Source organism: Anas acuta, chromosome 12 (genome assembly GCF_963932015.1).
Source record: "Anas acuta chromosome 12, bAnaAcu1.1, whole genome shotgun sequence".
In the NCBI taxonomy this organism is placed as follows: domain Eukaryota; kingdom Metazoa; phylum Chordata; class Aves; order Anseriformes; family Anatidae; genus Anas; species Anas acuta.
Window position 1 is genome coordinate 9,614,755 of NC_088990.1, and position 17,301 is coordinate 9,632,055.

The following is a 17,301-nucleotide window of genomic DNA, read 5'->3' on the forward strand; positions in this document are numbered from 1 at the left end:
TTTTTGACCCTGCATGCTCTCTCTGGAGCCTTTTGCCTGCTGGCAAAAAACTGATTGCTGATGAAATGCTGGTGGGGATGAGTAGTAGTTTTGGACTACACAGGACTTACCACCAGTCAAAATACAAGTCTGATGCTGGGACTATGTTAACATGACCTGCAGCACAACTGTCTGAGTCCTCACCTGTGAAAAGAAATGCATCAGGAAAGCTGAGGCTGACACTACTGAGCCACTCGGGGACCCACGGTGCACCCAAACTCCATCCTGGTGCTGCAGTACAGCTGTTGCCGTTTCTTCCATGACATCACCTTCCAGAGAGGATCTTGATACATGGGTGATAACATCAGAAAGATTGGTCAGGCCTGATATAAGGGTTCATTGAAGGCTAAAGACTGGTATTGTTAAGAATCAGCCCTGCAGTTCTACAGGGAGCACCTGCCTAACGTGGCACCGAGTTAAACTGAAGACATTGGGTATTCAACAATCAGACCAGCAGCAGCAGAAACTGATTGCCAGGCTCTGCACCCCTGCAGAAAAACAACCTCTTCACTGCTTTATAAATAAAACATTCTATCCAACAATGTCATTTTAAATAAATAAATAAACAAATAAAAGGAAAAAAAACAACTTTGATGTATTTATAATTAATCAAATTTATAGTTCCATTGTATAATTTTTTACGTAGTAGATTTTCAAAATATATATTTTTCTTGTTACTTATATATTAATTAAACACAAGGTTTCCTGCTGGCAAGTACCAGACTAGCTCAAGACAGATCTTCAGATATGCTATGCTAATGCCTGACACACAGGAGCAGACACTTTTCGCTCTCTTCAATATGTGCATTACAAGTAGTATTTTAATTGGGCTCCCAATTCAGAAGGCTGGAATGAGCTTGTGAGTCATTTTTACAAGTTGACTCACATGCTGCAAAAATTAAGAATTTGATGCAGGGGGAAAAAAAAAAAAAAAGGTAGAGGGTGGATTTCTGCACATCACTGTCGCTGGGGAAAAGGGTGGGTTTGTCCCTAGTAGCCAGCTGCAGCAGCAGGGTGGGTTCAGTAAGTCCATTACTTAGATGAGGCTTTTTCTTTTTTTTTTCTTTTTTTTTTTTTTTGGACCGTAACTGTTAAAGAAAGGATGCTTTTATGCTTTTGGGAGGCTTTTGTTTCATGAGAGCTCTGATTAAGAGATTATATAAAGTACAAAAAATGTTGAGCTTCTTTCCCCTTCTGAAGATGGACCAATCCTAGCATCCCAGGATGCCGCATTTCTCTGCATTTCAATCATGATTCCATTTCCAGACTAGTTAGCACACCAACAACAGGGAGAGGGATATTCCTCTCCCTTAGGTGCCAGCCCTGCAGACTCAAGCTCAAACCGAAGACAGATTAAGCACTTTTCTCCCCACACATCACCAGTTGAGGAAACATCCCACAGCTCTCACTATACCCGTGTGAAAACCCCATTGTCCTTCTATTGTACTGTCTGCATTGTTCGTGCAACCTCAGAGCCTCAAACCATTTGCATGGGTGCAAGGGATGGGAACTCAGTCAAAACAAAGCAAGTGGAATCAAACCTATCCTTCTCTTTTTGCTGTGTCAGCTTCAAACTGTGGTTAAAAAAAAAAAAACACATTTACTTACTGAAGCAAATAAGTGTGAATTGCAATACCCCAAAACTGCAGGTATGCTGAGTAAAAGGCTTTTCTGAGCCGTCACTTTTCCTGGAATGACCGTATTTTAACATTTTTCTTTCCGTATCCTTAGAAGAATCCATACAATACACAAATGAAAGGCAGATTCACAGAAGGCAGAAAATGCCAGGGTGTTTTTCATTGTCCCGAGGACAAATGCCAGAGCCCTTCTGGGACATTCAGAATATCTCGTCACTGTATCTTATTCAAGGGAAAAACCATTTGTCAACAAAGTAATCACCGCACAGATTCAGAAACAACTGCAAATAAAAAGCCAATACAAACGTGCAGATGAGGTTCCAGGCAGCAGCTAGCCACAAGAAGAACAAATGCCATCCACAACGCCTGGCATTTGGGCCCATGCATTTTTCACTGAAGTCAAAAGCAGAGGGGGAATAATGCAAAGTGATCTTCAAACAAATTTTTAGATCAATCAATATGACTATGGAAAGATGGGCATGAACCAAACCTGGATCCAAACCCTACTTCTATAAGCCAACACCAGCAGCAGAATTGGGTATGGACAGAACAACTGAGTATGCTGCCACAAAATTAGCAGCAGTAAAAGCCCCACCGCTTCATACTTAAACATTGAATAATAGCAGACAATTTGATGCTTAGCTCCTGGCTGAAAGCAGCCTTCCTTTTTGATTAGAAGCACACAACACCAAGGGAAATAATCCCATGACTAATGCTCATAGTGGCCAGGATTCATCACCATTTGAAAAGTGAAGCATCTGCCCCCTGTGTGGGCTCAACTCTCACTTTTTTTCTCGAACTCAGTCTGTGGACTCAGAGACCTTGTGTAGCCTTCCTCTTGAAAAACGAAAGCCCTCTCCTGGGTCAACACAAGTACACTTTCCTCAAGTACAAAGCCACAAAGGAGAACCCTCTGCAAAGGACTTCCCTCAGTGATGAGGCTCCACAGTTGCTTCATTTTCTAAACTTCATTTCAGGATGTGCATGCAAATGGCAAAAGGACTTTGATCATTTTGGTTCTGCACTGCATTTAGTTCTCAGTTGGTGAAAAAATCAAATGCCACATAGGAAAAAGAGGGCATTTCAAAACATTAGCGTGTGCCATGTTAAGTACACAACAGAGTTAGACTCCAGTTTCATCAACATGGAACATGGAAGAATTTCAGCTTAGCTTTAGCCGAAATCAACCTGAAGCAGTCAGAAATCATAATTGCTTCCTTAAAGACACCACTTGTATAAAATTAAATGCATTTCTCCAAAAGCTTCACTAACATAGCAACTGATTGGCCCTTGAGGATTCCTATAGATACTTGTCATTCAGCATGAAATCAGGTCAGCAGCTAAAATTAAACACCCACCTCTACCCTGCACCGCATGTGGAGTCATCGCTTTTAGTATCGCTCAGCCTCTGCCTCCCCGAATGGGTTCATTCTTACCACGAGCTTAAAGGATGTCTTATCAAGGAGCACTGATGGATGCAGTCATTCCTGTTCTGAGATGAAACTGTTGGGAATCAGACTGGCAGTCCCTTTGACTCCATCTGCATTGATTAGCTCTCGGGCAGCCTGCCAAGGCAGTGTGCTGCCTCTTACCCTAGCCACTGTTAATCTGCCTGAGCGAGGCCTGCAAGCCCTACATAAACTGCAATTTCTCTTCATTAGCGTGATTCTGCCTGCATGAATCTGATAACATATGGGATATTATCATAAAACAGCCTATTTCACCAATTCATTTTCTCCTTTATGAAGATTATGAATGTACTGCGAGTGCATCGGGCAGGATAAAACAGAAGATTCTGCTGTACTGTTTATCTTTGATTTTGTTTCTAAAATGCAGATAGCCTTCCTTTTAAGTTCACATTTCCCAATAACCCTCTGTTAATATATTGTAAAAACTGCTGACTCTCTCCCCCTGATTTCCTCCGGTTCATTGTGGGTCTGATCCACAATACAAGTCACTTGCCTAGATTGAGACCTTAATGATCAACAGAGCTAGCAGATGCCGCACAATGGAAAAAATGAGGTACGGTAACTGTTTAGTCAACCCTAATCACTGCCACAGTCTGACTAAGCATGAACATGAAACATGATCACAGTTTGATGACGGATTATGTAATTCCAAACATGTGCTTCATACCCCCTCGCTTCCTGCCTGTTTCGGATAATACAAGTCTGCTGGAGTGGGCAGCTCCTGCACGGCTGAATGAGCGCTTTGTCTGCAAACGTGGATGCAGGTAGACACCTACCTACATCTGAGATTTATTAATTAGCACATGTCCCTGTTGAACGAAGTCTGCATGCCCTCTGCTGGTACATGCATGCATTCCCGAGAACATCAACACTGAAACTGAATTAGTGAAATATCTTAAGGCTGTTCCCTTAATGTACACAACTGCTGCTGAGAGCTCCTTGGACAATGTATGCATGCTTGCCCTGGCATTCTTCCACGTACAATATAGAATAAAATGCAATTAACCACCCGTTAGTTCTAAATCTCACAGCTGCTTTGTGCTTATAACTGTTGTTTTCATGTCCCTGCTCTGAAGGCATTTTCTGCTGAAATGCACCATTGCAGAGTGCAATATCTCTTTCAGAGATTTTGAACGCACTCACCCTTTAAGGAGCTGTAGTAAGGGGATGTTGCACAGGACAGACACAGAAGCCTCCAACAACCATAGACTCTTGTTCTCTGCTGCTCCCAAGGAAAAAAAAAAAAAGTCTTCAGCTTTCCAAGATTAATCCATTATCAAAAGCTACACTAACTCATGGCTAATCTGTATCAATTACTGAGCACAGACACATGCGGTAGAGGTCATTTTAATAAGCAGTTCACTCCTTAAATTACTTTTCCTGCCAAATAAAGTCAAGATTGCTAGGGATCATAACTAAGGGATCATTAGCTTAACCCATCTGACAGCCTTTTCTGCAGACCCTTCTAACTATTTACACTGTCAAACAGCGGCAACACCAGATCCTAGAAGAATATGCAACAACTCTTTTTAATAAGGAAAAATACAATGTAGTGCAAGCTACAGGACAGACAGGGTGACAGGGGCATCCGATGAAGATAAATATGCCCACAGCCCAACAGCTGCTGCCAGTGCCCAGCAAGAAGCTGACAGCTCCCCGCAGCTGGATGGTTCTCAGGGGGAAGGGGAAATGCCCAAGTATCACTCACATATGGCAGAAGAATAGAAGAAAAAACACCTTGCCGTGCCCTAGACTGTGACAAATCCCACCAACGCCCCTCAGAAAAAGAATACTTTCACCCCTCACTAATGACATTTAAAACAGTAACTGTAACAAAAAGGAAATAGCTGAGTGCAAGTGCTCCATGCCTTGGGAAGCGTGTCGGTGTACACTGATCTGCTCCTGGCAGGCACACACCATCACTGGCACAGGTGAGAGCGCATCAAAAGGGTTAACCACTGCACATCAAAGAGAAGGCGCAGGCATTGGTGTAATTGAAAATTGGCTGGCCCAGGGCATATTAAAAGCTGTATGAATTTTAAACGCTACTCATCTACAAGACTCAGTTCAGAGTGCTGATGTACTGACCTATGCCAGCAAGGTTTGCTTGCAAGAGGAAGTTATTGCTTAGATGCATATCAAGGACTCCTCGCTATTCTTTCCGTTGCTTTCAAACTGAGCAAAAGCTGTTGCATCAGCAGGCGAGTACAAACCGGAGTCTAACCGCTGCAGAAGACAGAAATGTCAAGCAGCCTTTCAAGAATAGAAATCAGTTACATTCAGTCCTGCCTGGATGAAAGCGTAGGACAAAATGACCTAGAGTGGTTGTCTTCTCTAAATTTGTACAATTCTACTTCAATATTAAACTTCATTCTCACTGTGGCCTTATCCTGACTAGAAGAGGTCACATCCAAGCACGTTAGCAAACAGCATTAGACACAATGTTATGCCCAATTACAGCTATTTCAGCTCTGTTGAAGTATTGTGATCTACCCTGGAGAAGGGAGGGGAGCCAAGAGAACGATGTAGCCAAGTATTTTTCAGAAGTGCTAAAAAGCATGAGTTTCAAAGCAGAACCTGGCTGGAAGGGAATTCACTTACCCTCAAGTGCTAATGTATTTTGCAACATGACCAATTGTACAGAACACAGCAAGTGTCTGCACTGTGACAGCAATGAGGGGCACTCTACAGCACCGTTCTGGGTAAACTGGATGTGTAGGTGAGCAGCCCATGGGGCCTGGCCAAACTGTGCAGAGAGGGCTTCCTGTGACAGACAGACACACAGTTATTTTTTCCAATTCCAGGTACAAGCTTACGCGTATGGTGTACTGGAGACACTTCTCAGTAGCAAACATCTATCCCTTCATGCTCAAATTATTTCCCTACAGCTACTCTTGCTGACTGCTGCTGTCTCTGTTACAGGTGTGTGACTACCAGTGCTAGCCGTTCCCACAACTGCTACACAGGAATTAGCAAAGAGCAACAACACAAATTGCTCAAACCGCTCATCTAGGTCTAAAACATTCATTCTGGTCATACATCCTCTTTTAGTTTTACAAGTATTTAGTTGGATTAAGAGGAGATTAGAACATTTCCCTTTCCTTCTGTTCAGAAGATACAAAGGAAACACAAGAGCCAGAAGACTGTAAGAACAGAGCATATTTTAAGACAATGACGTGGCTTGGAAAAGTCAGCAAAGCAAAATCAGTTCATACTTACTTTATTGTCCTATATGTATGTTTATATACATATAAACGTTTGGCCTCCATCAGAAACAAGATGCTGGCGCAGGCAGACCTCTGGTCTGTCCCAGTACAGCTGTGCTGGTGGAACAGGAGGGATGAGCGAGCAGTTGGCTCTGACCAGTTTCAGTCTGAAAGTTGCCTTCCCCACCGGGTGGTGGAAGCATAGCTGTCAGACCAGGTGTCTGAACCAACCAGGTCAGCTTACGGAGTCAAGCATGAACTTTCCCATCTGTGCAGGATAAAAAAAGTGTTAGGTGGGTTTCGTGATTTCCTCCTACCATACATGAAGCTGGGTGCAAAGGAAGAAGGGAAAGAAATAGCAGCTTTAGAAAGATGAGGTTAAATAATAAGTATCAGAAACATTATTACAACTTCAAGCCGGTGAGGACATTAGTCAAGATCTTCAAAGAATAAGACCTCGAGGTGCAGTGATACAGAAGACTGGAGGGGGCACAGTGGGAGTTTCTGGGCCATCTCAGCTCCTCATTACTAATGCTCTATTCTGCTTTGCAATGAGTGAACGGTAAGAACTTGGCTAATAGAAATAGCCATGCTTCAATTTAAAAGCAGAAAGATATTTATCACTTTTCTGGATCCAGTTAGCGTCTGGGTATTTGACTCTTAAGATTAATGTTAATAAGGTTGCCTGCCAGGTCTGTCTTCGTTTCTCCTACATGTCCTGATCAAGAAACAAGCAGTTATATAAGATTGGATTTTATTCTTTTAGTCAAAACAAGTATAGAAAAAAATCTTCATTTCCTGTGAACAGATCTGACTCTCCTAATGTCTTCTCAAGCCTTAATCCTAAGCTTGCAATGCACTTGGCACTTGTTACTGCATGTACCCTCTCTGCTAACAACTGACAGCCACCACAATGTTCACTGCAGAATCAAATGAAGTAAAACTTTTCTCTTGTTGGTATTTCAAAGGAGGAAGTAGACTATTTCAAGGTTTTAAGAGCAATTCCTGTACTCAGACAGATCTTAAACTTTAAGAGGACTGAGGGTAAGCATTAACAGTGACCCATTGATAAATCTAGAGAATGAAGTCCTGTTTCCATTCAAACAGCAGATAGCCTGCACAGTACAAGTTCTCCCGCTTCCACCTCGATCCTGCTCTGATGTCATGTCTAGGACTGAGAAAGTTGCTTAGTCTCCACATCCATTCAATCATACTATTCTTGGAATTAGATTCGTGCCTTCAGGCCTCAACCAATTCAAGATTCAGTTGTATGAAGCATTCATAATGTGAGACAGTCCCTGCCCCAAAGAGCTTACCATATTAATAGCACTTTCTGAAAGCAAGAAGTCAGGCTTTGCATTTCTGTATCAGACCATCCACGAGGGTGCTAATTATTGCCAGGATAACTACAGTTTCATGATGTGAAAAATCTTGTCTTTTGGGAATCAAATCTCATATCCAGCAAAGCATCCATCAGAGGATGGTGACTATTTTTAGGCTACTTCTGACCTTTCTGAGAGTAAGGACTGTTCAAAAAGATGATTAAACTACTAAGTAAATTATGCAGAGATCTGAATAGTCTGAAGAAAATGTAACTTCATTTAGTCTTGCATAATGCCTTTGGTAACACGGTTAGATTCTTCTGGCCCTCAACAGTCAAATTTTCCACTGTTAGGGATGGGATGTAAATTGGGCTGGTTATTGAGTAATAGAGAAGGCTTTCTTATTTGTGCAAACTTCTTAACCTTCAGGAGAACAAAGATTAATCAACAACATGGAAGAAGCTGTTGTCATAAGATCCAGTCATAAGATCTGTAGGGACTCCTGCAGAGGCTGCAATCTTTAAAACTGTTTGGAATGAAATCTGAGAGATGGGAGTCCATAGAGAAGAAGTTTTCAAAATAAAGTCCAACATAGTTATTAATAATGGAATAAAGTAGGTTCTACCAGAAACCTGGAATGCAAAGACCAGTTCCAGTGCATGAAACAAATATTGTGAGGTAGGAAGAAACACAGACAAGGCCACTTGCTTACAAGTTTGGTATTTAAAACAGCCAACTGGCTTTCAGAGAAAAAGCTCCTCATTCTCAAATCATTCCCAGTGTACCTTTAGACTTCTCTTCCTTTAGGATGTTTTTGTGTTGCCATGGAGGTGTTACCTGTACCTTAAAGCAAAGTTCCTAAGTGACACATGGCTGCGCAGCACAGGCAAGCATGCACAGGTAGGTGCACAGTCTATGTGGTTCCAAGAAACTGGGGACAAAATTTTCAAAACTCTGAGTTTGTTGAGCTCAACCTACACAGTAGCAAAATTTCCTTTCTTTTAATGGGAGCAGATCTACACAGATATTGAGTAAGGTCTTTAAAAGGATACTTGGTAGTATTCAAAAAAGGGGTGGGCTACAATGTTCATCACATGCTGTGTCAGCCTACAGCCAAACTGATCTGCTTGTGACAGTTGCATTCGAAGAAATCTTAGCAAACACTCCTAATTAAAGATGGACCAGCAATCATCTGAAATTCCTTAACTAGGACAGAAGCCTCTTCTCCAGGCTTGTCACATAAGGCAGACTGACAGAGGGTGGGCTCAGTTTGTCACATCACTTTTCTCTGAGCTTCTAGGTGTATTTCTTTTTGGCTTACGATTAGGTGCCTACTACTGCCTGTGAGTTAGCATAGCATCGATCAAATTGAGGAGCTGGCAAGGACCAAGTCATGCTCACATTAGCTAATGCCTCCCTAACTCCCTACAAAATCACTACTTATCTAGCAGGAATAGAAGCCTGGGTATTGAAACACTGGAGGCTTGCTGTCAGATCAGACAATGGAGAAAGGGATCTCACAGACAGTGGGAACAGTCATAAATGAAGGAGCTGAGCTTAGAAGGATTAGCTTAGAGAGAAGGAAACCTAGGGAAAGCTGGAAGCAGTTGGCTTGTGCAGCTGACTGAAGAGCAAGTTCCTGCTGGGGAACTAGAGGAAACAATCATAGGGCTAAAAAGCTGGGCTGGAAGCATGGGAGACTGCGCTCCATCTGGTTCTGCTGCGATAGGATCAGGTAGGTCCAGGCCTACACATTGTCTGAAAGCAGCAGGAGCAGATGAGCCAAAGCCCAATGATCCTGTTTTCTCAGCTACCCCTAATAAAAATGAACATGGCACAGGAAAGGATGCTGAAGGCAAGCAGGAGCTCTGCATGGAATGTTTTTCTGAGTTTTCCACGGGTTGTCAGCAGCTCTTTATGCACTTCAGGGCAGACAAAATGAAAAAAAAAAAAAGGGAAACCCAAAACCACAGGCCAAACTGAAGGCAAAGGAGTGAGGGTTGAGCACAACAGTCTGCAAAGGCTGCGTCTCAGTAGCTGGATATCCCCAAAAGTGTGTGAAGAATTAAGACTTGCTTTTGCAGGATGCAGTGGCTGGGGACATGAAGGTGCATGAGGAGGAAGGGAAGCAGAACCCAGGCACCATGCCAACCCAGATAACCAAGAGGACCAGAAGAAGGAAGCCACAAAGCTCTGCAGTAAACACAGGCATTAGGAGAGGACCAGTCAGATGAAGTAACTGACCCAAAACTCTCTTCTCAAAAGTCAGAAAAGATTTGGCTTTTAAAAATATCAAGTGCTCTCCCCTCCACCTACTTCCTATAGATTTTTTTTTTTAAACACTTTCTGTTTTTGGCTGGGATTGGATAGGAAGGTGCCAGAATGCTGGTAGGAAATCTGCCTGTTCTCACAGTGTTTCTGGCCCAACCAGGAGTAGGAGGGAGCTGGACTCTCAAGTGAGAGTCTGTTTCCATTTAATTTCCAGGACAGTTTTGCAGACTTACAGGGTCAGGCTAAGGTGCCAGACTTCTGGGTGCTTCTGAAAAAAAACTGAGCCCTTGGAAATTTGTTCCTTCTCAGCTGTCAGGAGAAATGCTGTAAACACAAAGGGAAGAGAGTTGAGGAAACAATGGTGTCACTGGTAGGTTATTGACATCCCATTATGAAACGTGGAGGGTTAGAGCCTCCCATGCCATGTTCTTTATCAAATCACTCTTTCTTTCCAAGATCAGGTCTGTTTCATAACAGAAAACTGCAGGAGGTTATTTGAAGCATTAAGTCAGGGATAGCTCCTGGCTGGGTTGCACTGTGCCAACCAGACAGCAAATACAAATGATTTCATTAACCTCTTAGTGTTTCTTCCAGCTCTGTATTTTACACCTTAAAAAAATATCGAGGAAATATTTGTCATAGTGAGTTGGGTGATGGAGGTAACATCTGGTTAAAATAGGAGATCCTAGAGGGTTTTGCTAGGTGATGGACTTTTGCGGGCTACTCACTTATTTGCTCTAATTCCCTGAGAGTTGTTTTGGGGAGGCCAGAGAAGAAAACTGCTCAGAGGCTGGTGATTGAAAGGCAGAAGAATCCTCCCCAAGAACAAGCAGAAATAAAAGCAAAGCCTTCTGGGAATCATCCGTGTGGGTGTAACTTGCTAGAGGTTTAGGGTTTTTTCCCCTCCTCCCAAGGCAGCAGAGCACGCCTTTGTATCCTTCTGACTTTCAGCTCCTGTGATTGCATGACTCTTTCTGTGTAACTCTTCTCCACAGAGCAGCCCTGACAGGAGCTTAGAGAACTCTGTGATTACTCTAAGTGTCAGTAAAGTGAATGGGGAAACTCTGCTGAACCTGTCCCTCAAGGGGTTTGTGAAATCAGTAAAAGAATTTGTCTAGCTTTTCTTTAGCACTTCCCTGGGGTTAAATACTCAACCCTTTTGAATATATTTATTTTCTTTCAGCATATCAAAGAAACCACCCATTTAATTTTTTTTTTTCTTTAAAAAAACTCAGTCCACCCATAATCAAAGTCAAATCAGATTTTCTAGAATTTAGGAGAACGAAGAAGCAAGGATTCATATTCTAGATTATGAAGAAAAATTCACCTTACCTCTAGATGCAATCCAGATCTTTATTATTTTCAAATTTTTATTCTTCTAAAGGAAGAAAGTTACTTCAGCTCATGTCTCTCTGTGCTGCCAGCACCACTTTCACACAGTCCAAAAGAAGCAACACCTATCCCTTTCTCTGTTTGTGTAACTGGCATGTCCAAAGCAGAATGACTGCAGCAACAAGTCCCATACCAGGCACAGAGCTAGCAAAAGAAAAACAGGATATAAAAGCAGCTGCTTGACTTAAGGTAAGCGATGGTAACACATGACTCATGAAAAATGAATGTAACTCCAAAACACTTCTGAGCAAACAAACCCAGAATGAGCATATTTTATAAGAGCTCACATTGAGTTTATCAAAAGACAGCAGGTAGGAACGGAATTTGTCCTTCATAATATTGTATCTGGAGTGTATTTAAGAAACAAATATCACTCTTTAAGCATCTGATTCCAGAAGAATTATGAATTTCTGAATCTACTTGCATGTTTCAAAGAATTTCTAAGGTTTAAGAAGTCCTTGTACAGGAGAAACTTGTTTGTAGGTGTGATCAAGCCTAACAGATGTTGACATTTATACATGCTTTTCTCCCAAAATGTACATTTTGCTGTTTATTTAGGAATTCTGTTCCCCCACTCCACACACATATATATATTTTTAAGTGAAATTTTAGATTATAGGCAAAACTGGCATGAAAAACCTTCTGTGGTCCGCCAGGTCTTAGGATGTCTCTCCGTAGAAATCTCCTTTCTGAAAGATTTTGGCAATTCTAGCAAGAACGGGCATGTGAATGCACGGATCTGTCAGGGAGGTGTCCTTAAGATATTCAAAACCTGACCACAACTGGTCCTGGGCAACCTGCTCTGGGTGTCCCTGGTTGAGCAGGGGAGTGGACAAGATGACCTCCAGGTCTCTTCCAACCTTAACCATTTTGTGATTCTGTGGGTATGGACTGGGGCAATGGGTGCTGGAGAAAAGCAGAAGTGAAGACATGCATTTTAGCCACATTGGAAAATTTTCACACTCTCCTGTACATGTTTACCTCCGCACAATCCCATACCTTATCTCTCTGCTCTTCATCCCCTATCCTCTCTACAGTGTTTTGTGGATGAACACTGAAGACATTTTTGCAACAATTCACCTTCCCATATAATTCAAAAAAGGAGTTTTTGTGCAGGGCACTAGAAGAAAAAACAGTTGGAGTGTTGTCAGTCAATATATTTTGGAGATACTCATGGAGAAACTGTCAGGAAGCATACACTGAAAAGCTAGCAATGTAAGGGCAGCTTAAAATATAAACGATTGCATTGCTATCCCAAACTTGGACTTGTCTTCCTAGATGATATGCCACATTTAAAATACTTTTGAAGAATCTAGAGAAGATGTGAAAAACAGGCTCACCATGAGAGACAAGGTGCAACATTAGCTGTGAATCAGCTTACAAGATTTCCAGTTGCCAGCTATGCCACAGCATGTTTCCAAACCTGCTTTAAATAATACAAAAAATAACAATAATAATAACAAACCTAGATGTTCTATTGAAAATTAACAAGCATTGCTCATATGCCTGCTTTATCTATAAAATGTTTAGAGTCATTAACAAAGAAACAGTGAAGACTAAATATTAGTAAATGGTACAGGTAATGAAAACCTGGGGTATTAATGTTCAAAACTGCACAGACCATAGTAAACAAGGGCCCAAATGAATATACTAAAAAAAAAAAAAAATCACCATAAAAGACATTTAATTTTCATATTCTGAGCTCAATAACTACCGGGAATTAATTTCCAGACATGTTAGTTACGGTTGTTACACACCTGAATGCTAAAAGAAGGTCCAGGTCTGGAAGAGAAACCAGGGATGAACAGCCAATGCTCACTTTTGGGGAGAAGGGCGACTACACCATATGATGTATAAAAATACACGACCTATTTGATGTTATATGCTGTCAGATAATTATCAGAATTGCACAGCTGACTTAATGTTAGAATTATTTGGTTGTGTTTAACTATTAGAGGTTTTTATGTTGGCAGAAATATTTAAGGCCTCCATAGGTACAGTTTTAAGTCAGAAGCAGTAACTGTAGATTAACATTCTGAATGTTATTTGGTCACCTCATAAATTCCTTAGGACTGGATACTCTCTTCAGTGCACTCAGCCTTGACCTAATGACTACCCTCTAGTGATCCAAGAGCAGAGTTTATGGTTGTAGGCATTGAACTTTAAGGAGCCTTTGAATAAAAGCCATAAGGCAAATGTGTAATGCATCTACCAATCCACTGGGGAGCTCAACAAAAACACTAATACCTTAGCCAGACGCATAGCTTTAGGCCACTGAAGATAAAAGAAAATGCCCTAATTAATAAGCCACCCACTCCTTCCAATAATTTTAAATTGCAGACTGAATAAACATTGTGACTAGTTCAACAACAACACGTACATATCTAGGAAAGGAAGAGTTAATGGATGTAGCAGATGACGGATTCACCAGCCTTCCTAGAACACAAGGGCTGGTGGGCCCTTGACAGCAGCAGCTGCAGGCTGCTCACGGCCGGCTCCCCAGCTCAGCTGTCACACTGCAGACTGGGCAACGAGGAAGCTCTCTTGGCCTAGCAGCTGTCTCCCTTCATGGATTGCCCAGTTCATCAGACATCACTCCCCTCTCAAATCCTCTTTGCACACTTTTGTGCGGCTTCTGGTTCAAACCTGCCCTGGGGATGCAGAGACGGTCACATCCTGCACTACCTTTCCATGTTAAAAAAAAACAAAACAAAACAAAACAAACAGACAAAACAGAATCGTTTTATTCTGGCATTCAGGCTGGAAAACCAGGCAATCCTGCAAGCGAGCTGAACCAGCCACTTTGACGCTTTCAGAGACAGCAGTTACAATTTCATAACGAACTTCAAAATAAATAAGGTAAACGTGCCTAAGTCACAGACTGCTCTGTGAAGGATACCACAGATAGCCATCTTCCTAAGCGTAGCTGCGCTTCCTTCAGTGGCAACAAAATACTGTGGATAAGTGCTGAGACATGTCTGTAAGTGAGCTTGTGTTCAAAAGCGAGGCTCTTATCTTTGTAATCTTCTCACTGCGATAGGAGCCGGGTAAGCAAAGCCAAGGTTAGACACTGCTCGGCTAACAATAGAAGCATGTGGTGCCTTTCAGAGCATGAATGCCAGCTTTTGACTGCAGGTGCTCTTGTGGTGGGGCCACAGGAGGAAAGCAATAACTGTCATCCTTTTCCATTCAATTTACAGTCAAAAGAGTGTTTGTAATTTAGTAGTTGACTGGCTGAAGCTCAGCCCATATGGTAGGTGTTGTTCAGCAAAGGAAAAAAAAAACCGACAACATACAGTACTTCAACCAGAAAGAACAGGCAGTCTGTGCCTCAGCTACAAGGCAATGCTGGCCCACTTTCATTCATATTTAAATGTGCTCGTTTACACTGGGGACAGGGACACCAAGCCACATTTCCTAATACTGCAAATTATTGCTTTCCTTTAGGTCTTGTGTATTATACACAAAGAGAAAAAAAGTGAATGCAGATTTGCATCAGCGTCCCATGAGGAACGTTAAAGGTTAGAAGCAAAACCAGCTGGAAAATGCATAAAGAGCACAACACAGACTATGTTTGGGTTCCTTTTTCCAGAATATTTCTCTCCCATTTACCTTCTGAACAGCATCTCTAAAAGGCCCAGAAGTCGCTGTCTACAGCCCATAATTCTGTACACAAAGAAATGGAAACTGCATAGACCATTTTAAACACATCTATGAGATGAAATGTAATTCTGAATGAAATGTCTGGATATATGAAGACAGTCTCACTTGTCTGTCAGTAACTTGGCTGTTATTGACATTTCCTTTAAAACAGAAAAAAAAGTTTAACATGGCATATACCTCCCTTGGACTCTTATGTGGAAAAGAATTCTTTGAGCAAGTAACTTGAAGAATGACACTGAAGTGTGGGATGATGATTTCAGGTTTAGTTTTAGATCAGGGGAGTACTGTTAAATAAAATAGCTATCGAAACAGTATCGAAACAGTGCGCACCGGCTGGTTGGAAAGAACAGTCAAAAGACAAGGAAGACTGCAGGATGTTCAACAGTTCTGGGGCTTCCCATGAAAATAAGAATTAAAAAAAATTAAAGCAAAAGAGGCAAAGAGAAAAAGAAATGCGCTGGAAGGAGGAAAGGAAAAGGGGACAAACCTAATAATTTCTACAAGTGAATCTCACTTCTGTCCAGCAAAGTTTTAAAAAACATTTATAGAATCTCTGGACCTGGCACTGATACATAACTTCAAGTGAAGATATGGTTATTTCAATTGCAATTAGCTTTGTACAAAAATGCAGGGCTTATGAACTTCTGTTTTTCCTGTGCAAACTAAACCCAGAGACAGGAACTTCACAGAAATTGTATGTGTACATCACTGTACACGTTGGCAGCTACTGCCAGGCAGCCTTTTTTTGTTCATTTTTCCTTTAATTTAGGACAGGACACAGATCCTATTAATAAGGCAAAAAGGACATGTCAGCCTCAAATGACGTCAATCTAAAAATGGTCAAAAGTAGCATCAATGCTCTTCCACCAGTTCCCAAACTGTCCAGCAGCATAGGTACCTTGCCATAAGGTCTTCCTAGGGACAGTTTTCTCTTCCTGTTGCATGTCAAAAGCCTTACAACAAAACAGGAAACTGAAAAAGCAGGAAAAAGACTAAAAGTTACCATATGAAAATCAGTGTGAAGACACTGGTTTGATTTGGTGGATTTTAGCACAGTTATATGAAGCATTAGACACTAAAATTGAAGACCAATAACAGAGAAAAGTGGTAATGCCCTGAAGACAAACAGGCCAGCACAGGGAAGGACCAACAGAGGAAAGAGGCTTTCTTTGCTTCAACCCAGTTACAGGCTGTGGCAGGAAAATTCAGTTCTTCAGAATCAAAAACTGGAGCTTTTCACTACTCGCAATACCCTGGATGACTACATGAAAGTATTTACTAAAGAAACTGCTATGCACCATTCAGAATAATTTTGAAAGAACCATTTGCAAGAATGGAAAAGCACCATTTGCTCCACTGGAAACATGCGGTGTTAAATGAGAAAAACCTGTTGGTTGGTTCACATAAGATTGGCTTTCTCTATAAATGAAGGACATTTGCTGTAAGTAAACTGATACATTTTGATTTTTTGCTATGTTTCTGAAATTTAAAAGTTGGTGATTGTGAAGAAGAGTTTATCTTTGCTGCTGTGTCTCAGGCTAATTAATAAAGCTATTTTGATCACAAAATTAGAAGAAAACACCTAAGTTACTGGATGTTTGTGCCACATGGGTACAATGGCATATAACAGGCACGTCAGAAACATTAGGTGTGGCTATATGTATCCCAGTTTATTATCTTTAAAGTGTTGTTTTGAGCAGCTAAGGTAGTTGCATATCTAACAATATTAACATAAGCATGCTGTGTTCTACGGTATATTTCTGCAGGTTTTATTAGCAAGGCCAGGAGTCAACATTACTGATTTACAGTCTGTAAAAAGGGTGATGTCATTGAAATGTGAAGAAGGTCAGAATCCCCAAAGACAAATTATCTTAACAATAGAATGAGATCATTCCATACACTCGTCTGCTCCAAGGAGCAATAATCAAGCAAACCTACATGTAAAGACTATGCTGAGCATTAGATAAAAGCTACTGAGGCAGCACTTTTTCCAACGTAATACAGTAGAGTGCTGTAGACTTTGCTCTCAAGCTTCACTCATGAAAAAGCTTACTATGCAAGGGTCCTGATCCATTTATTTCTGCTAAAGCATTACAAAGAAAATATGTTAAACATATGTAAATTTGAACAGAAAGCACATTTCAAATTTCATTTCAAATCGTTTCATTTCAAACCGTTCCATTTCAAATCAAAGCACTGGTACCTACATGGAACAAAATAATGGGACTCACTAGAAAAGGAAAAATTGCTTTTGAACCTTTATGCAAGATTTAAAATAAATCTTTTCCCTGCACTGAAATTC

At 41.3% G+C, this 17,301-nt stretch overlaps 1 long non-coding RNA gene across 1 annotated transcript; it reads right to left on the reverse strand.

Annotated features, from left to right (window-relative positions):
* Positions 1-690: 690 nt before the first annotated feature.
* LOC137862928 (uncharacterized) lies at positions 691-11,474 on the reverse strand. The gene is made up of 3 exons (XR_011100588.1): positions 11,277-11,474; positions 10,178-10,268; positions 691-6,619 (listed from the first exon to the last, which is right to left on the reverse strand). It is a non-coding gene; the product is annotated as an uncharacterized lncRNA (long non-coding RNA).
* Positions 11,475-17,301: the final 5,827 nt, after the last annotated feature.